At 34.3% G+C, this 23,425-nt stretch overlaps 1 long non-coding RNA gene across 1 annotated transcript in view; it reads right to left on the reverse strand.

Annotated features, from left to right (window-relative positions):
• Positions 1–423: 423 nt before the first annotated feature.
• The window catches only part of LOC117038365 (uncharacterized), a 194,252-nt gene continuing 171,250 nt past the window's right edge, over positions 424–23,425 (reverse strand). The window contains exon 3 of the long non-coding RNA XR_004425662.1: positions 424–475. This is a non-coding gene — a long non-coding RNA (uncharacterized LOC117038365). The remainder of the gene's footprint in view (positions 476–23,425) is intronic.

A 23,425-nucleotide genomic window follows, 5' to 3' on the forward strand; every position in this document is an offset into this window, starting at 1 on the left:
ACATCCATAGGAAGAAGTGAGCAGAACCAGAAAGGGTAAATATAAAGTTAATATAACTAACTGCATCAATATAAACTTACCTTCCTTTCTTCTCGCAGCTTCTTTAAAAACATGAAATTTTATAGAGGAAAATTTTATAAAGTAGTAACTATAAAAAGGGGTTCATAACATTTGTAGCTATAATATGTATACCACTAATAACACACCAACAAGGGTAAGGCACGGATCATATAATAATAAAATTTCTCCATTTAACTCTTTTTAAGTTATTGTATGCTTGAAGTAGACTATGTTGAGATATGCATTAGTCAGGGTTCTTTCTCCAGAGAAACAGAACCAACAAGATCATGGAAATATGTAGAAAAAGGTTTATTTTAAGGAATGGACTTACGCCATCATGGGGGATGGCCTGTCCTCAATCTGCAGGCCTTAGGTGTCATCCATCCTGAGACACAGTACCGCTACATTTGTGAACCTGTGAAACACAAGAAACAAGTTATTTGCTCCGAAAATACAATGATAGGACAAGCATACGAAAACAGTTATAGACATTTCAATTGAAAAGGGGAGAAAATGGAAGGAAAAAGGGATCACTAGTCCTAAGAAATGTTGAATTCCAGCCTGTCAAACTGTATTAGGTTTCCAGGCCTGTTTATAACCCTCTATACTTCGAAACTCTGCCCTGTGGTTTCACGCTTCTTCCTCCAGACTGTGGCTCCAACCTCAAAGTCATCCTTCCTTTTACTTGAAAGGCAGCAAGTGTTTTCAGCTGAGTAGTTTTATCAGCCTATTTCTGGCCTATATAATTTTGAGAATCTGGAAACCTTTTATTTTGTCCACTGTGTCCCTGTCAGCCCAAACTGGTATAAATTTCTCCAGAACCATGTGATCTTCTATGTATGTCACAAAGATTAACTCCATTAGACAAGAGCTCCCGCACAGATCTTTTGGGGATGACCTTGTATCTGTTCCTGGCTTCCGCTGAGGTCACTGAGAGAACCCTGGAGTCACATGACTAATCTCCACAGAGCCCCCTGAGTAACTGCTTAGTTTGATTTTTTGTCCCTTCTGAGGAACCGACTAAAGGTTGTCCACCTTTTGGGCTTCTCTGTACAGCACTTTTCTAATGGTGAATCTCCTACTTTTAGCAAGTTTTGCAATCTGGATAGACTGAGAATTTCCCCAACAATCGAGTACTGATTTCTTTTTGCTTCACAATTCTTGCTTTCTTCTATCCCTTCTCACATTTTCTTGTAAGCAGCAAGAAGAACCCACAGCAAACCTCAAACCCTTTGCCTGAAAAACTCTTCAGCTAAATATACAAGTTTGTTGTTTACAAAATTTGTTTTTCAAACAACTGCAGACCACCGTTCAGCTTAGTTTTCCTCCAGTTTCAATTGACATCTAGCCCATTTCCACCTAAGCTCTCTCCAGCAGTGCCTTCAAAGTTCTTATTTCTACAAACAGCCTGTTCATGATGATATATGTTTTCTCTAACATGCACCCATCTCCTACCGTATCCTTACTCGCAGAGTTAACATTCATGTTTTCACAAACGCTTTGTTCAAGGCAATCTAGCCTTATTCTATCATGATCCTCTCTATTCTCCCAGCCTCTTCTCATTACCCAGTTCCAAAGTCACTTCCACATTTGTATGTTAGGTACAGTAGCATCCAAGTTCCAGGTACGAAAATCTGTTTTAGTTTCCCACTGACTCTGTAACAAATTGCCACAACTCAGTGGCTTAAACCAACTTAACTTTATAATCTTCCAATTCTGTAGCTCAGAAATCTGACACAGGTCCTACCAGACTAAGGTTAAGGTGTCGTCAGGGCTGTATTCTTTTTGGAGACATCAACGAAAGATCAGTCTCTTTAAAAAGTTTCTGAAAATATACTGAATTTGACATCTGAGAAATAATACCTGAGATACAGCTGGAAATTCCATAATATTGTGCTATCTCTGTACAAAACCAACTACATTGCTCAATTAGCACATTTCTTGATCCAAGTTTTAAAGACGTTTTTAAGCAGTTGAATATGGTAACAAGTACTTATGAAATTATTTTAAACATGTATATTTTATTTTGTCATACTATATAGTATTTATAATATAACTCAATGTTAAATTTTAAGTCTGCTTCTTAAAATACTTAGAAAACATCTAACTCAAGTAATGTACAAGATTTTAGCTTATTACATGGTTTCAGGGAATATTTCAGCATTATTATCAAACAAAGTTTTGTGCACACAAGTTTTATACAGGCTGCATACTCTTTACCATAATCCATAGCATTAAAGAGGAAGAAAGCTTCCTAATTTGTACAACTCATGAGCGGTACCCTACCTTGACAGAGCTAACTTTCAAATCTTACTTCTTCACCAATCTTGATTCAAAGTCAGCTCTGTTTAGCATTGAAATATCTAATGTAATGATGACCGGAGTTATCTAACAGCTGGCAATCCTAATCAATGATCTTCTTTCTGTTTTTTTCATTATAAAGTCAAAAATTTTAATTAGCTTAATATTTTTTTTTGAAAATGTGACTGCGTTAGTAATTATTTTGTATATAATGGCAGTGGTCTATAGTTATGACGGAATAAACCTTGGCTTCAGCTTATTACTGTTCTCACCCTTAGCCATTTGGCATTTATCGAAAATACACACTCAGCACAACCCTTCAGTGAAACCAAGAGAAGAAGCAGTTGAGGAACTTAGCTTTAGAGCATGCACTTTTTTCACTGGGAGAGAGTGAGCTGGGAGGGAGTCTGGGAAGAAGAAAATATGTTTCTCAGGCTTAAGGAGATTCATATGAGAGTAGTTTCCATGAATTTAAAAAAATACTCAATTCCTAGCAAGAACAGAGAATTATATGTGCAAATGTTGATTAGGAATCAGAGACTACAAATAGTCACAAAACACCATTAATTTAATTTACTGTGAATTACATTGTCTTAGAAGAGCAGATTCATCAAAGGGACAGAATAGAAATTAGATTACAACTAATCTGGAGAGAAAATAGAAACAAGACCAGTGGAAAACAAGTGAATATAAGAGAGAATAGTGGTGTCTTGACCAAGGTCACAACTAGTAAGGGTTATCCAGGACTTGGACCTAACACCAAGTTCATTGGTATTTTTACTTAAAATCCTATTTATACTATATAACTAATTTTCTCAAAAACAGTGAAAACAGATATTATTTTAGTGTAATTCCTTTTCCCCCGTTGATTTTCCAAAATCTAAATTACGTATCTGTGTTCTATTTTATACAGTTTTAAAATATTTTTGTTCTTTATAAAAATTATGCAAATTGTTTGAAAAATCTGGGTGAAAGTATGAAAGGAAAAAAAGTCACCCTTGATCTAACCATGAAGCCCTATTTCATGAAATTTAAACAGCTTTGATGCAGTTTTTTGATTTTACCAGAAGGTGCTGGGGAAGATTTTCACACATCTATATCACGACTCTAACCAACTGACAGTGATTATAAAATCCCATTGAATGTAATATTCGCCCATGTTTCAAAGAGATTAAAACATTCATTTTACAGACATTTTGGTAGATTTAGTTTCTAGTCTCTTGTTTTTCTCTCTAGAAAGATAAAAATATATATACAAATAAATCCACTATAATATAAACATATACATGCATATATACATGTATATGGTTCATATTTTCCTATTTCATTAAAAAGTTTCCTAAGCTTTTTATTTTAAATGTGCAATATTTCATTCTTAGGTGTATTAATTATAATACATCTACCCTTTCTGCTATTTTAAGAAACTTGGAGATTGTCTTCTTTCATCCCTATTAAAATTATACTTAAATATACATGTTTGAGCAAAATATTGTCATGCATTCTCCCCTTCATCATTTAAGAACGAATCATTACAATTACTGTTTATGTAGTTTATGACTTTTGATACGAATTCCTATTTTTTTCTTAAGAAACTATGAATAGATAATCATCTCTCAGCAACAAATTCCAGAAAACTTTCTATCTGTCTATATCTGTTACATATATAGTTATGGAAGACTAAATATTTAAATATAAAAATATACAATATTGCATATTTAAAATACAAAATAATTTACTGTTTTCTTTTTACCTGTGTACCTGAAATTATTAATAATCATATATAGTTTCCATTACAAAATATTTCAAATTCGATCTTCAGTCTTTCTACACACACACACACACACACACACACACACACATATACAATGGTAGGACAAGGGTCAGACAAGGAAATAAATAAAAGTAAATGTTTGTAAGAATCTTTGATTTATTGTTAACTATGTATTGCACACCCACATTTATGGAAACTTATATAAATGTTCAAGAAAACACAAAAAATCTTTAGAGTATGTTTAACAATCTTCCTCCATCATTAAGGTGGCAATCCTATTGTGAAACTTAAATAATGAATTCCATACCTTCAGTTTTTTGTATTCTGATTACATTCCACTGTTTTACACATTACGGGTACTGTCATGAATGACATTAAGATTCTTCTCTTGGAGGTTTTTTGTGAGAAGAAATCATTAAACATATTTTAAATGAGGGAATTCATGCACTACTAGGTGCAATAGGATATGAGGAAAACAAAAGAGGTCAGTGGAAGAGTGGAGGGGGATGGCATTGGAGAGGTTGACAAGGGTGGGTCACATAAGGACAGCTAAGAGTTACATTTTCTTTTAACTGTCATAGTAACCCATTGGAACGTTTTAGCAGGGGACTGATTGCTTCGTGTATTACAATCATGATTCAGGCGGCTTCATGGGGTAGGGGTGGAGGAAACAGGGCCAGTCCAGAGGCTGCTGCAATGGTCTAGGTGGCAGTGACAGTGGCTGTGATTCATGCTTTATTAGTGTGAGATGGAGAGACATAATTAGAGAGAACTGGAAAGTGGCCCCAGTAGGATGTGCTGTCCACAGCTGCAATCCTGACTAAAACCTCCTATGGATCCTTATGACTTTCAGGATGTAGTGTATTTTGCTTGCATAAGCACACTTTATTATCTGTCCTCATGACATTTCAAGCTTCATTTCGTCCTGTTCCCAATGTGTCTATTTCCTGCCTGGTAGTTACTTGAACACACACGCTCTTTCTCACCTAAAGCCTAAACGACGCTTTACTTGTTTCCTCTGACCTCAATGTCCTTTCAATTTAAGAAACTGTGAGGCACCATCACCTCTCAGAAGTCTTCCATGATTGCTAAAGTCTCCTATACCATCCCCTTCTCCAGGCTCACTGTTATCTTCCCCGTGTCTATATCAGAGCAGTAGCCATGCACCATTGTTCAGACATTGTATGTCTCTGTAAGGTGACTGCACCATACAAGTCAGGACACTTTTCAGCGTGAAAGGGGCTGATCTCAATAATTATGGCAAGACAGCAAGCATAAACCAGCACCACTTCATCTAAAATTTATGCCATAAATTTCCTAAGATAGTGATGATCGTATAAATATTAAAATATTAATTAAATGCTCTCACTTGACAAGGTGACATAGCTAGTAGTTGAATAGATAGTCACACAAATTCAGAACTATTCAGAAACACATAGTATTCTTTCCATATAAAAACAAAGTATTTTCCAGAAGATCTTCTGCCCAGGGTATTTGGTAAAAGAAATATGACTATTTCTATCAATCACTCACTGTTGGTAATTAACATACTTTCTACATATATGCAACATTTACAAAGTAAGAGAACAGATTTTCCGTGTGTTATTATGACAATTAGATATTCATAATTTCTCAGTTTTGATTTTAAATTGTAGACTTTTTAAATTCTTTACAGATAATATATTTTTCAAAAATTTAAAACTAGTAACATATTCTGAATTAGTTTTAAAAAAGGCAGGCCTACTTTCTGAGTTGTCTTCCATTGGAGCTCCTGTTAAGATATGCAATGATGGATAGAAACATCTGACACTCAAAACCAGAGTCCTGAGTTAAATAACTCTCATGACAAATCATAATGTTATACATGCGTCATGTATTTATTAATTCAAATACACTATCGCATGTTCCAGCATAATATTTAAGTTTGAAAAATATAAAAATATGTGAAAATAATTTATATCTAATTTGTATCTAATAATTTATATCTAATTTTTGGTGATAGGTTGGCTTAAAATAACTTACAGATTAAGTGACACTGAATTAATTTTGGAGTTGGATATTTGCAGATATTTGTTACTGCTGAGGCCTGGGTGTGTGTGTGTGTGTACTGCACATGCATGCATTCAGGTATAGCTTCATGTCAACCTGACATTGAGAAAATGATATTGCATAGTCTTGGATATCTGAGCTACATGTATATTTGTTTATTTCCTCAAGGGTTTATGAAATCTCCCCTTGAAGTGAAATACCCTGGGTTATAAATATGCTAATATACTAAGGGACTATTTGTGGTATTGAATTGAATTTGGTTGAGTCTAGAAAAAAATAAAATAAATGCAGTATTATAAGTAAGAATTATTTTGTTTCAGACAAAAATGCAGGAGAGTAACATAGTTTACATATTTGTCCTAACATCATAAAGAATTAAAAGTACCAAATAAGTGATTGTTGTTCCTCACATCATTACTTCTAAGTCCTTAAAACTTAAAGTTGTAATAAAACTTTGAAATAATTGATCAGTGAATGTTCCCTGAGTCTTAGACTTTATTAAATCTCTAGTAGTTGAAGATGAAACTTCTCAAGCTTCATGTTATCTAAAATCTATAAACCACATTTAGCCCTTATGAGTATTATGATAATGTATATCATTCTCTGATAAACTTGCTTCATTTATTTTAATCAAGAAATACGTTATGAATGATAGAATCAAGTATTTCTATAAATTTCTTTGGACATATCTCTTGGAATTTTATTCATTTTAATTAATATTTATTTCATAATAATATGTCAGAAAAATGACACATACCTAAGTTACACTAATTGTATACAAATTACTAGAAGTAACGCTAAAGGCTTTTACTTTTACATTTAAAACAGATACTTTACCAAAGACTTCAAATGTTAGGAATGTTAAGTTGCAGTTTTAAGCATGCACTACAAGATAGCAGTTGCTATGTGTGATTGATTCAAGATTCTGGCTGATTATAATCTTACTAACTTTAATCAGATGTGTGATGAGTTACATTACTGGAAAATGTTCTCTATAGAATGTGTGAAAAATTCTTTCTTCATAGCAATGAGTCTATTATTTATGGTGGTAGCAATGTAACTTCACGATGGGGGGCAAAGTAATTCACCAACATTTTCACAGAGTGCAGTAACAAACATTTTGTATACCCCATCTGATTTTTCACAACTTACTCTATAGAAACACTTTTCCTAAAATCCACAATTGGCATAATAAACATGGTCGGCATGTTTTGCGTGTGTATGAACCAGTATAGTTTGCTTGGAACTTAAGAAAGCTGAGCGCTGTAGGGAATAGTAGCTACAGGGAGTGCTTCCTATGTGCTGGGTCCCAGGACGTTAACTGTGGGCAGAAGTGGGTGCTACCCCTTGTCTGTGCCAGGACAGGATGGAGAAAAGTCTTTCAGTTCTGCTCCTCTAAAGAAATTCCTCAGTAGCTCCCCCTGATGACTAACAAAGACCAAACTCCATACCCTTTATCCATAGACTCTGAGTTTTAAGGTTCTTAAAAAAACAAACAAACAAAACACTACACATTTTTTCTTCCATGTTTTGGGCTGTGTTTTCCTTTGGGCTGAGTTCTATTTAAACAATTAATGAAAACGTTCGTGTTATCTAATAGTATAAATGATTCATTTGCAAAATATTGTGTGTGTGTGTGTGTGTGTGTGTGTGTGTGAGAGAGAGAGAGAGAGAGAGAGAGGGAGAGAGAGAGAGAGAGAGAGAGAGAGAATGTGATTTGGATAGGAAGTATCAGCTTAGTCTGCCATCTTTATTTTTTATTTACCTGTTGACCCAGACATACATAGATACACACATACATACATTCTTATATAAATGGATGGATAATCACAGATACTGCCAAAATAATGGTTGTCAGTAATACTGACCATCAACTACTAGTATGTCATCAAAATAAAGAATTTCTTTAAGTGACCAATGTGCCGACTGGTGATACTCCAGTTATTTCCCTTATCTATACACTGAATTATACTATTAATAACATGAATTGCTGAGAATTTTCTACTAACAAACACACACATATATATATATATATATATACATATATGTATATATATATACATATATATGTAATACATATATATATATAATTTATATATAAAATGTATCTACTTAAGGACCTCGATAAAAAAAATGGATTTCAAGAGAATTATAATTAAGTTTGTAAAGCAGAACTTGCCTTTGCCTGTAGAAAGTAAATATAGGGGGTCTACAGTTAAACTTCAGGTGAGTGGCACTAACAAATCCTTTGAAGGGAGCGATATTTGGCAGCAAAGAGGGAAAGAACAGCTTTCTAGACCGATTAGGGCTTCAGTTTGATGAATCTGTTGTAATCGATGCTTTTAAATGACTAAATGAAAGCAGCACGTAACTATCTCTTTATTAGTGAAATACAGTTTTGATTATAATGTATTATCCCCCAATCTTAAAAGAATGGAATTGTTAGGTGAATAATTACGGTCATACCCCGTTTTACATTCAAAGTGATTAATGTACAAAGAAGCTGTGTGACTTGCCGGGTGTGACACAGCCACCCCCAAGCAACCAGCCATCCAGAGAGGCAGAGTCGCAGAGCGGGTGAAAGCGCAGACTCAGGTCAGCCTCCTGACTTCTAATTTCTGTCTCTGCCTTATTAACTGTATGCACTGGGGCAAGTTCCCAAAACTCTCTGTGCCTCCTTTTTCCCACAAGGAAAAGTGTATTAAAAGTACCTAATCCTGGGCTTGCTAAGAATTACAAATTATGAATTAATACACGTAGAATAGTGTAATATATGCGTTTTTATTATATTTATCTAATGAGATCTAGATCTTAGTCCCAGATGCATGTATTCTGTAGCCTGCTCCTACTTCATGAGTGTTTTGCATCATTACTCTCTTCTAAACTACCAACTGTCCCCCGTCCAGTCTTTAGTCTTTGATGAAGTGCACATCTGATAGGTCAGTTCTCTGCTTAATGACCTTCCTCTTTCTTACCTAACGATGAGTGAAAACATCCTCTTCCATTCCTTTCGAGTGCGTGGTGGTGTTATTTTTGTTTGCAACCCTCCATCCACTCCTTTTCTACTGATTCAGCAACTTCTTACTCGTTCCTAACATACATGGTATCTCCTCCAGCATGCCTTCTTTCATCCACCCAATCCAGTTAGGTCTCCTCCTTTTGAGTGATCTCCTAGCGTTTTTCATTCTCCTAAGTCTGCATGGCATACAAATCCCTAGTGCACTTGCAGGCCTTTTCCATAACATTGCGAGCTTTTTCAGGGCTGGGGCTGTTTTCATTTGAGGTGTGTGTGTGTGTGTGTGTGTGTGTGTGTGTTTGTGTGTGTGTGTCTCTTATACAGTATCTTGTAAGAGCCTAGTACAGAAGACTGGGCTTTGTTGTGTTTGTTATTTCTCTGTATTTATTTGTTTCACTTGTTAAAAACATATAACCTCGAGGAAAATGAAGCAAGTGTTCTATAGAAAGCTGCCACAAAAGCACAGTTTAATCTTATCTTGTGATGTAGTGAATTGGATGTGTTATTAAGTGTATAACTTTGTAAAACTTACTTAAAACTTTTTCAGCCTCAGCTTCTTCCACTCCAAAACATGAATAACTACTCTTAGGAGTTATTCTATAGAGTAAAAAATAATAATAGTATAATAAAGCAAATAATCTAACACAGAGTTCCTAAGAATTTCTGAATAAAATTTAATTGAACCTGAAAATCACTTTTACTGAATAATCAACAATATAAATTCTTTTCAGGTCCAAAACTTAGAAAACACCTATTTTACTAACATTTTAAATCATATCTTTAAATTCATATTATTGCTATATGTTTCTACCTTTAACATCTAATTATCTAAACCATATTATTCAGTACTTTATTTTACGGGAGTTAGACAGTAGTTTCCACAACTGCTTTTTAATGTTACTTACAAATATCATAAGCATAATATGGTCAAATACAAACTGACACTTGTGGGTTGTAATAATTAAATAAAGTGACATAATTCTTTGCCAAAAAAAGTTCAGCACAGTTTGAGACAAAAATTTTGTTGTCAGTAATTTGGAACACAAACTCTTCTTCACAAAAAAAAAAAAAAAGGAAAAAAAAGAAGAAGAAGAAGCAATCATTTGTGTGTAAATAATTAATGCAATATCTAATCAGTGAAACATAGTCATAAAGTAACTGATAAATAACATCTCATGTAATAACTCTAGGAGATGTATATTATATTTTAACTACAAATTTTGCAGATTCTCCAGTGACTAAACATAGAGTGACAGCTCATGATATATTTATATTTCCAAGATTCATGGATTTATATTTTCTCATTATATTGTTAACTGGAAGAAAATTAAGCAGTAAAATATGTCTGAGTCCACTTTTTAAACTTTGCTTGATTCAAGTGCCCTCTCTTCTACCACACTAGTTTAAAACAAAAAGAAAGAAAAGAAAAAGAAAAGTGAAGAATCAACAGTATCAGAAAGAGACAGCTGTCTTTATCCTCTCTCTTTCAGATTTTTGGTTTTGCTTCGTTACCAACAGAAAAACTGTGTTTTGAATTAGGTAGCCTACATTGCCACTGTTGCCCAGGAAACAGTTATATTGTCCTTATATCCCATTTTTCTTACAACGCAGGGGAAGGGTGAACTACAAATATTTTATAATTTAATGTTGATGTTTTCCCCCATAACATTATTATTTTCAACAGAATATCCAGATGATAGTCTCTGCTCTATTCAGGATACCTATATTATGGAAAACACTTGTTCAATGCCAGTTATGAATGTTTGAAGCATTATTCACTTTTCTTGCTGCATAAACCTATGAGTTTCACTCTTACAATTTATGTCGGTCACCATGCAACCTGCATGTCAGACAACTAAGTTTTCTTCAAATTAAATTTTGGAACTCTTAAACAATGAGCTCCGTCAGTGAAATAGAAAGCGGGTCTCTCAGACATCTTGTGCACACCACCTTGAGCCATTGGACACGGATGTCACTCCAGCCACCACCACAGTAGCCCTGTGAGGTTTGACAGGTTTCACTGATAATAGCTCCTTGCTTCATATCTGTCACCTCGACTGCTAATTTGCATGTTGGGGCTTCCCTATTGCCCCTGCTGTATGAAAGGACACAATCTTGCACAACCTAGGATGCTTTCTTATGCTTCCTAATAAATCAGTAATACATAATTTTGACTTACATAGGCTCTGCTTTCTGGGGAACACAGGCTAAGACTAGTGATACATAATCATGCTTAAGATCAAGGATTTTGAAATCAAATAGACCTGGAACTATTTTGAACTGTGCGACTTTTGGGAACATTTACTCAAATTCTTTGAACTTCTTTCTTTTACATAATAGGTATAATGGAATTAAGACTTATTTCACAGATATGGACAGGACTGGAGAGGAAAGGATGTGTAAAACTTTGAGTAGAGTGCCTGACACATAATAAGAGTACAATAAATATAATCTATATAGGGATCATTGACAATTCTTCTGCCTCTTCTGAATACTAAACAAAACTACATTTGAAAAGAACACCTGTCAGCTAAAGAAATTTGAGAAATTTATTTTTAAATTTATACATACATAATGTAATAAACTATGGTGAGGAAAAATTTGAAGTGGAGAGCATTTTTTAATATTATATGTATATTTAAAGATCCGATAGCGTATGAAATCGTTTAGAAAAAAATGTTTGCAGAACATCTCTACTCTCAAGCAGTGTGTTTAATATTGACTTTATAGTATTGCTGTGAGTATTTGATTAGAGAAACTATGCAAAGCACTTAGCATAGTTCTCTCGTATTGTAAAATGTATTATTGTTGTATGTAATGGGCTAATACAACTATGAAAATTGCCTTATTTTTGCTTATTTCATCCTTATAGCATCTCTTTGCTGTAAAGAGGATTTAAGTTAAAGTACAAAATAAATAAAAACTTAAGAGACAATGAGTTAATTAAAGAGACATGAAACATTTGATATAGCTAGGACTTCCAATGCTATGTTGAATAAAAGTAGCAAGAGTAGGCATCCTTCTCTCATTCCTGATTTAACAGAACACATTTTCAGCTTTTCACCATTGAGTATGACGTTGACTCTGGGTTTGTCATAGACGGCCTTCACTATGTTGAACTACATTCATTCCCTCTGTATCCATTTTGTTGGGAGTTTTGATCACAAATGGATGTTAAATTTTGCCAAATGCTTTTCTGCCTCTGTGGGGATGGTGATCATATGATTTTTATCCTTCATTTTGTTCATGTGGTATATCACATTGATTTGCAGATGTTGAACCATCTTTGCATCATTATCCTTTAACGTATGGTTGAATTTGGCTTGCTAATATTTTGTTGAGAATCTTTGTTTCTATGTTCATCAGGAATATTGACCAGCAATTTTCTTTCCTTGTGGGCTTGTTTTGGTAACTGGGAAATGTGGCCTCATAGAATGAGTTTGGAAGCATTCCCTCCTTGTTTATTTTTTTGAAAGAGTTAGAAAAGGACAGGTATTAAATAGTCTTTGCATGTTTGTTAACATTCACCAGTGAAGCCATCTGGTCCTGGACTTTTGTTCATTTGAAGGTTTTTTTTTTAATTTTTATTACTGAATCAATCCCCTTATTAGTAATTGTTCTAGTCAAATTTTCTATTTTTTCTTGGTAACGTCTTGGAAAGGTGTATGTTTCAAAAAATTATCCATTTCTTCTGGTTTGTCCAATATATTGTTATTTAAAATTCAACTTAAATTTTTACTTGAAAATTACGTTTGTTTCATGCATTTCTCCATGCGTTATTCAGCGGCACAAGTGCAGGTTTGGAGTAGGCAGAGTTGGATTAATCAGGGTTGTAATTTGACAATATAGGATGATGATGTTAAAGGAAAAAAGAGAGTTGAGGGAAATGAAAGGAGTAATTATGATGCAAACAAGTGTCATAGCCTGATGAACCTTGAAAACAGATTCTGTAAACCATACAACCTATTGGGAGTATGGACTCAAAGCAGCAAGAGATGGGGAGGAGGGGGAGTGAGTTAGAAAAGAAAGGAAAGCCATTTTAGGTAGTGCACTGCTGAGTTGGCTACAGCTCTCTGAGAATGCACAGCCAGGATATGGATTACTGCAACTCAAAAAAGATTTCAGAGTAAGTGAGAAGTATTTAACTGCCAGCTCCTTCTTGTCTCTGGATTTTTAGGGTCAATTTTGTTCCCCAGAATAAGCACTAAGTCTCTGCATTTCTGAGTTGAATTCTCCAGGCCTCTGGTAGCTTTTGATTCCCCAAGCACAGAGTTCACCCGAGCCACGGCGTGGAGGAAGGAATCCTGTCACGTCCCCGTGAGTCAGACTGGGTAGCACAGAGCTCTGGATGTACTGTTTTCTATATTTACACAGCAGAGTCCACATTGAGTTAATAACAAGAGAACTGGGGATGGACTGTGTAGCAGGGGATGGACATGTAAAGGCTATCGCTACTGTATAGCCTTAAGTTTTGTCCTATTTAAGAATATAAAATAAACACAATATATTATATTTCATCACTTCAAATGACTGAGAACAAGGAAATTATAAATATATGGCTGCAGGTGAATAACTTGAAATTGCCAAACAAAATCACAACCTTGGAGTAGATATAAATTCTGGTAAAACACAGTATTATGCAAATTTAAGCAAGATAAAATATTTTTAAGAAGTTAAGAAATCTGTGGAGCACGGATGAACTCAGAATTAGCCTTGGTTTAAGTGTAATTTATAAGTGTGCTATGGAGCACCCTGAGCCTGCTGTCACCCTCTGTCAGAAGACTGCAGACACTCATGGCTATCCTGTGCAAACAAAGATGTAAGAAAACTATTCCAAGCAGTATATTTAAAGGCATGCAATTTGAAACAATAAGATGACACTTTTGCTTTGCCCCCAAAATTTCTAAGCACAAAAATGACATCAGTTTCTCTTTCTGTTCGTGAGTTGTAAATTGACCCAAATTTCACACGGGAAATTCTGTATGTATCAAAAACTTTAAGTTGTTCACAAGGAAAAAACCTAGCCATATGTGCAACATCTGTAGAAGATCATTTCTTGAATTTTGCATTTAACAGGACAAATTCCCAAAAAGCCTGAATATCCAAAAATGTTGGGCTGGGTTGTCAAGAAATTTAAAAGTTAAGAAAATATATAATGCACATTTTAAGAAATATTGCAAAGATAAATAAAATGTGAAACTTGAGCAAGTAGGGAACAGACAATTGAAAATCAAATATTTGAGGGGAAAATATTTCACAAATTTCTGTCAGATTTTTAACAAAAAACGTACAGAGGCAACAGTGACAAGAGGACAGGTGATTGGGGATTCAAAAAATATATACTAACTGAGAAATCCAGGAAAAGAAATAAAAGTAGATAAGAATCGGTGAGATGACTACTAGAAATGCATGACATTTTCTGTTTTGCTGGGGCGTGGTGACAGTGACCCTGCAGGCTGGCATCTCTAATGATAGCATGAAATCACTGAAGAGACTGAAACGAAAATATCTTTAACGTTTAAGTAAATTGCATATTTTGCTGCAAAAGATGTGCTCATGTAAGACTTTCTCCTGTTCTGAATGCTCTGAGTTAATAAATAGGCTTTCTGTGGGAAGAAGAAATGATTGGATCGTTAACTGTTGGTTCAATTTGAAATAACTGATTTTTCTGTGATTTCAAATAAACAATAATGATATTTACTTTTAGTCAATAATATTTTGAACAGTACAACTTTCTTTCCAAAATGACAATTCCTCACATCAAACAGATAACAAAACAATCTAGTATAGAAAAGATTCCCTCCAGAGGAAACTGAAAGAAAGTGTGAGAATAGGTCAACACGCATTTTAAAACAAAAATAAAAGGGGATAAAAATTATGATGATTTTAACCTTACCATAAACATTTGTGATATTAAATATGCATGTATTAACAGCAAAAGTAATGCAGTATTTCAATAATAATGTTATTCCTCCACTTATAATTTGTAGTATACTAAAGGGAGGATAAAGTTATGCAATTATCACATGCTGCTTAATTCAAAACTAAATAGTAATAAAACACATTGATTGATTAATATCCCAGTATCAATTTGTGAAACATTCTTGTGTCTTTCAGACTTGATTAAAATATACTAAATGTTTTTAGTATATTTTAATATACAACTGATGCAGATTTTTCAATTATTTGGAAAAACATATGCTTACGTAAGTTAGTCCGACTCTGAGATTTGCATATTTTAGGAAAATAAAATAAGGCTGGTATTATTTTGTATTTTAGGAAGGTTCCATATTAAATTGACTATCACGGGATAGTAACGTAATCATTTCTGTAGCAAAATACATTGTAAAGCCCATTCAAGATAACAAGGATAGTCCTCTGCCAATCCCTCAAGCTGTGATGTGTTTTTGTTTGCACAAGAGTGAAACTTCTTTTTCCTTTGTTGTCTATTTTAAGACACTGGCAGCAACTCTGGAAAACAACTGATAGAGGCCTTTAAATTTTATGGGTTCTCTTGGATTTTGTGTGATCTTCGGAAAGGACAGAAGGGGTTAACACCACTCATGTTACAGAGTTTTCCAACACCTTTGGGAAAGGAGGATTGGAGTTGTATTAAATTTGCTTTAAGAAAGTGAAAAATTGAAAATTTTTATAAATCTGAGCTTTTGGGTTGTGATACCTGCCTGTTACATATTTTTTATATTAAATTATATACATTTTTGGCAGTTGACACATTTTCACTTTATTGCCTATGTTCCCAAGTCACTAAGGTATTATTTTGTTTTCAAGTTCTAGGATCATGGGTAAGGAAAACTTTTCATTTTATCTCCTGATATCACAGTTCCTATCCTACAACATCCTCACCTTGCAGCAACTGCTTCTTTCAAATGGTAGGGATTTTCCTGTGGTTTCCAAAATATGCAATGTTGTACCAAGTTTGCAGAAACTGATATAGAATCTCAAGCTACAGCTGGACAGTACCAAATCATAAATATCTTTCACTGTCTAAAATAAGTAGAGATGTACAATTTATAAATGTGGGAGAATTCCCATGCTTATGTTAAACTCAATTCTTCCTTTCAATTTTTCTTCCTCTTGGGGCATTGCCTTATCCGCTTTAACTAGTTAGAAAGAATAAGACGTAACAAATCGCCATGGGAGAGCTGTACAGGTTTTACAACTCAGCTTTTCGATTATTTCCAAAATAATTGTATTTGCAGTTGAAAAGATGGATATTAAAAGAACGAGGCATCAAAAATTTACTGATAACATTTCATTTGCTGCATCAACACTCAAAAGGAAATCATTGTGGGGTTTAGAAGCTGACAATGTAAACAAATAAATACAATTAAAATGCCCAACATACAAAGCCAGTGGTTACCTTAGAAATCTTTGTTATAATTAATTAGATTCTGTTAACTTGCAAAAATGAAAGTAAGAATTGGGGGTGGGGAAGTGCATTTAGGAAAATTTCATAAAGATCTGAGTTCCTAAAGATAGTAAAGCAATGTAGAGATTGAAATTTAGGATTACAATTTTCCATTCAACAACCTATTTCAATCCTCAGCGAATCTTTTTGAGTACACGTTACATTGCATTTCATTGTGTTCGACTTGAGCTTGAAAATAGCCTATCATTTATAAGGGTGCATTGGTGAAGAATATCCTGACTGATTCCCTGAGGGAGCAATTATAATTGTTATAGGAGGATAAGTAAGAATAGAATAAGTACCCATGTCACAGGTCACATTAAATTCAGCATTGCCCATATGGGCGTTGGAAGATAACTATGGGGAAATTGTAGATACAATTTTTGCTGCATTAGCAGTTATTGATTTAAGACATTGGTTTTTGAATAGAAATGTTGAATTTGGATGGAGATGCCCCAAGGGCAGCCCATTTTTCTTGGCTAGTCCTTCACTCTTTCCGCAGTTCAAGCACAGCTGCTACAAGTTCAAACACTCTCAGTTACCACTGAGTGGCAGCTTCCTTTATAACCTCTTTACCCAAGCCACCTGCAGTCATCTCTAAAACGTTGAATATAAAGCTCCTCTTAATTCTTAAGACATTTGTCTTCCAATCAGGCAAGCAAGGCTTCTCTGAATTAGTCAGCAAACAGAGAAGTAGAGTAGCTCCAAAAACTGTTCCGATCATAGCTTCCTCCCAAGCTCAGCAGTGAGCAATACTAAGTGGCATGTCATTTTGAAATATGCCACTGTCAGTGTCGCTTCATGTAGAAAGTTGTGTGCCCAGATATGAAATGAAAAAGGAAAACAATTCTCACAAATTTCACTGCTATCTTTTTCATATACCTAGTTACACTGCACGGCTATTACTTTTGCCTCCTCAGCATCCATTCAATCCTTTTGGGACTTCCAAATTTCCTTTAAGAAAAAAACAACTTTCCCTACTCTCTTTCCACGTGATTTAGGTAATACTGGTTGTAGGAGTGGGAACGACGTCCAGATAGAGCCAAACAATATAATTCCAACCCCTGGCCACACCCATTGGTCCTGGGATATGCTTATGATCTAAGCTGTTTTAATTTTTTTTCTGAAGGCAAACATAATTTAGTAATAGAGTATGCCGTTAATCATTTATATTTTGATTACTATTAGTATTTGGCCATGAAAACATTAAACATGAGAGTCTCCATAGTTGAGTATTCTAACTGGGTTTTTCTTCCCTATCCATTTTTAAGCCATCACTGTTGTTTGTCAGCTTTTAAATCCTCTGAATTAGATATGAACTTAAATTACAAAGCACGAGCTTGGGGTGAAAAGACATAATGCATTAAATCACATTTCAACCTGTTTTAATTAATATTAACAATTGACATGTATGGGCACTGACTAAAGGACACTCTTTTTTTCCCCCTTCTTGTCCCTGATTTAAGGATAAGCTGACACAGCCATATCATTACAGGCAACCATTATGTTGAGCTTCGAATAAAGTCATCTTAGAGTAGATGAGTGGAGAGTAGAGAGAAAAGATGGAAAAAGACAGAGATCTGATGATATAAAGATTGCATTCAAATCCCACCTGAAGCTAATTCTATTTCTGTGTTTCTCAGTAATATGAACAACTCGTAAGTTCCCTTTAAAGCCAGTTTTAGTTGCGTTTTCTTATCCCTTTCTATGGAAACCAACCTAAAATACACAGCAACTTATCCTATACTTAGGCACAAAATAGAAAATGAAAACATGAACTTCAAGTCAGAGAGTGTTTGGCTAGTATTATAAAGTTCATGAATATATGCACAGAAAGATTCTTTTTGAGGCCAGACTCAGTCACGAATCTGCCCTTTCCACTAAAAGTTATAGTGGCTTTTAACACCCACCACCCAAATTTTATCACAGGATATATCCGATAGCACTTACTTGTAAGAGAATCTCTTACAAGCATAAAATGCAGTCGTAATCATTTTGTGGAGTAAAGTGCAACTTAGCCAAACACAAATTTTAGCATCTTCTTAAGCTGGACTGCAGTTACAGATATAAACAAACAATTAATGATGATTCAGTACAATGTTTGAACTTTCAGAAATTGCAGAGACATTGAAAACGCTCTCCTCTTTCTGATTAAGGATCTGAAATCGCAAGTTCCTCTAATTGTGCATGAAAGACTTCGAAGCAAAATTAGAAGGATCAAATGTTTTCCATTCCCTCACAAATGAAAGAAAAACATATAATACTCTGAGTTAAATGAAAATAAAGTGTCTTTACATGTATTTTTGTATTAAGTAAGCCTTGTATGACACCCAAACTTTGGACAGTTTTATTCAACCCTTTAACTAAACTGTTACCCAGGGATTCTCTTCATTAATGAAAGTTTATCATAGTAATAACATTTTACTTGACATCTCTGATTTCTCAAAGGCATACTGGTATATATCTTTGTGATTATTTGATGGGCTATATGACTTCGGGCAAATGCATTAACCTCTTTGAGTTTTCATTTTATAATCTATAAAATTCAGTTGCTTTATGATTCATTTCAAAGAACCAGCTTTACATCGAGTTTGTCTATTTTCTTAGGTTTCTGTATCATTGATTTAGCTTTATTCTTTATGATTCCTTCTGCTTGCTTTGAATTTCATCTGCTTTTTTATTTATTTGCTTCTTTTAAAGGTAGAATCTTATATTACTGTTTTAGACTTTTGTTGAAAATACGAGTTTAATGCTATGAATATCACTCTAAGTATTACTTTAGCTAGATCACACAAATATTTTTAATATTCTATTTTCTTTTTCAATTAATCCAAAGTTTACTTTTAATATCCATTCTAACTTGCTCTTTAACCCATGGGGTATTTATAGGTGTATTAATTAATTTCCAAATATTTGCGAATTTTCCAACTAATCCTGTTACTAATTTTAAGATTAATTCTGTTATGGTCAGAAATTTACTTTTTATCACTTCAATTATTTTTGTTTGTATGATTTGTTACACAACCAAGAACACCCTCTGCCTTAGTCAATGTTCCATATTCACTTGAAAGGAATGTATATTCTGCGGACATTAGGTAAGTGTTCCATATTTGTCGATTATTTCATCCAATGGTGTTGTGGCATTCTTTTATTCTTTTAAATCCTTACTGATTGCCTGACTGCTAGTTCTATCAATTACAGATAGAGGAGTGTTATAATCTCCAATTATCTTTGTGGGGTTTTCTACTTCTCCTTTCAGTTCTATCAGTTTTTGCTTCATATAGTTTATACCTCAGTCATTACATACGTGCACATAAAAAATGATCATGTCTTCTTGGAAAATTGACACCTTTATCATTATGGAATATCCATCTTTATTCCTGGTAATATTTCTTGCCCTAAATCTACTCTATCAGATATTTATATAACTATTTAGCTTTCTTTTATTAGTGTACACATAGTATAATGCTTTTCTTTCTTTTCCTTTTAACATCTCTATGCCTGAATATTTAAAGTGGATTTCATGTAGATAGCATATAACGGGTTATTTCTTTTCTTATTCAACCCACTAACATTTGTTATTATTTAGTGCCTTTTAACTATCTATATTTAAGGTGATTATTAATATAGTTAGATATTATATCTCTAGCTCTTTTCTATTTGTTCCATTTGCATCCAGGTTTGTTTTACTAAGACATTACAAGGGATGCCCACCATTTATGCCTTCGCTAGGCTTCTTAAACATTTTAAATTGTTACATTTTATCTACACTGTTGACTAATTATTACTAATTATTTATACCTCTTTTAATTTCTTAAAACTCTGGTTGCCCCAGTTTTAACATATATTTTCTTATTTAATCAGAATCTGTGTTCAAATAATATCATACCATTGCATATATAGTGTAAGTACATTATAACCCTAAGTTCTCAATTACTCCTATCTTAGCCTCTATACTATTATTGTCACACACTTTATTTTTACATATCCTGTAAACACACAATACTATTTTTTTTTTCAGAAAGTCAGTTATCGCTTGCTTGGATTTCCTTTACAATTTTCACTACCTGTCTTATTCCATAATTTAATTTTAGATAGAAATAATGGAAACTCTACACTATCAGATTACAAAAAAAAAGCATGATTACAAAAAGAATATATATTTTTAATGTTAAGAAACTTGAACTTCCACTGTAAATAAGGTCTCATAAACCATGGATACAACTGAACCAACAAACTATCTTAGCATTTAGTTTTTGCTATTTTATTGTCAGTTTTTCTAAGCCAATTATTTGATCAGGTTACCTGGAAAGGAGACAATGAAATAAAGATATATTGGGGAGTATTTTCAGGAATCATATCTATAGGGAATGAAAGAAAAATGGAACTAGGAAGAAGAAGAAATTAAACTATGATATAGTTGCAACAGAGGCCTCCGCTGAGCTCAAGGAGAGCTCTCAAGCTACTGTAGCCCTTCAAAAGTCTCCCAAATTGTAGAAAAGTAGTGGCACTTTGTAGCCCTGTATTAACTGCATTGGACATGAATTTCTTCCCCTGAGGTGGTATAAGAGTATATGAAGCAGCTTCCTTAGACTGAGAGAAATTCCTGGGGAAGGAGATTTCTATGAGATATTAGCAGCTGTCACTCCCAGCCACTGGGGTAGCAAGTGTCTCCACTCTGAAAGGGGAGCTAAGTAGTATACCATAACATCCACTACAGTCCACCCCTCCTTGTGCCACTTAGAGGCAGCTTCTTCTTGTGATAAATTTACTCCATCTGGAATCAGATCCTCCAGGTCTCTTTTCCTGGAGGAAAAATAATGCTCCTGAGACTAACACAAGGTTTTCTCCCCTGGCTTCAGCTGGTCTTAGGACCACAAATGATACTCACAGTCTTCCTACTCGGTTATATTTTCTAGAGCTCCTTCAAGTTCAACTACCAGTTCCACTGTTTAAGAGGTATTACTTGGTGGGGTAATAACCTCAACAAGCTAAACAGAGAATTATCATATGACCCACTCCTTTGGTAGATATCAAAAAAGAAAAGAAAGCAAGGACTCAAATAGATATTTGTAGGCCGATGTTGATTTCAGCATTATTCACAATAGCCAAAATGTGGAAACAACTGTCTTTTAACTGATAAATGGATAAAAAAAGTTGTATATATGTACACTTGTAATTGAATATTACTTAGTAATTGAATATTACTAAGACATTACAAGGGATGCTACAACATGGGTGAAGCTTGAAAACATTTTGCTAAATGAAATAAACCAGATAAAAAAGAACAAATCTTTTATGATTCTTTTTATGTAAAATATTTAGGCAAATTCATAAGGGTAGAAGGTAGATTAGAGTGTAAGAGGGGAGGAAGGCGTCGAAGTCATTATTTAATATTTACAGAGTTTTTTGATGGTGATAAAAAAGTTTTCAAATAGATTGTGGTGAGGGTTTCATGACATTGTGAATGCCACTGAATTTAATCTAAAATGGTTAAAACAGCAAATATTATAATGTATACGAGGTCTGACAATTAAGTTCGCGAATTCATCCTACAATAGTGCTACATACCTCATTGCTGAATATCACTACGGTCACCTTCCAAGTACTCCCCTTAGGAAGCTATGCACCGATGCCAGCACCTGGTCCACCCTTGAAGGCAATTTTGGAACTCTTTGTGGAATGGCCATCAGAGCTGTTGTTGTATTACCCTTGATGTCCTGAATGTCATCAAAATGTCTTCATTTCAATATTTCCTTTATCTTCAGGTAAAGAAAGGAGTCATTGGGGGCCAGATCAGGTGAGTAGGGAGGGTGTTCCAATACAGTTATTTGTTTACTGGCTAAAAACTCCCTCACAGACAGTGCCCTGTGAGCTGGTGCATTGTCGTAATGCAAAGAGCTCCTTCCAGACCATTTCTGCACCTTTCTCATGCCAAGATTTTCAGTTAAGATTTTCCTAACTGTTTTTCTATCTATGTTTACTTGGTCTGCTATGCTTCTCACAGTCAGACGAAGATTTTGATGTACAATTAGACAACTTTTTGCCATGTTTTTGTCAGGTCTGCTTGTTACTGGCCGCCCTGACCACTCTTCATCAGTGACATGTTCTCTCCTCTCAGAAAAACATTTACTCTATTTGTACACTGCCATTTTCTTCATGGCATTATCCCCATAAACTTGGACTAACATGTTCTGATTTCACTTCCACTCTTGCCAAGTTGAACAAGAAATTTAATGCTTGTTTGTTGCCTAATTCAAGCTCAGACATTCTTGTGAGGACACACAAAAACGCGCAACAACAATAATGAATGTCACTCAGAAAGACACTATTACATGTCGACATGAATACAGCTGTGAGACACTGATATTCGAAGGTTATGAAACCTTACCAAGCTGTTGGGTACAGTGCTGCATACGGTGGCAAATTCACAAACTTAATTGTCAGACCTCGTAGATACCATATAATGACATTGATTTAGTGTGTATATTGCTCCTGGAGAATGATACACCATCTGAACAGGGGTACATGATGTTATGCAGAATACCTTGTTGGTGCAGGAATCTGGATAGCACACCACAGCAGCTATTTCAACAATGAGCATAAACCTAATAACTATATTATTCCAGACAGCAAGTATATACACGGATACCTTTTTTTTTTTTTTTTTTTAAATTTCAGAGGTGCATTTTTGTAGGGAAAGAACATGTACTGCTCTAAAGTGATACTTTTCAAAGTTGGAAATATTTTACATATTCTATTTTAATTGCAGATATTCTAATAAAAATATATAACAAGT

This window comes from Rhinolophus ferrumequinum, chromosome 18, assembly GCF_004115265.2.
Source record: "Rhinolophus ferrumequinum isolate MPI-CBG mRhiFer1 chromosome 18, mRhiFer1_v1.p, whole genome shotgun sequence".
Taxonomy (NCBI): domain Eukaryota; kingdom Metazoa; phylum Chordata; class Mammalia; order Chiroptera; family Rhinolophidae; genus Rhinolophus; species Rhinolophus ferrumequinum.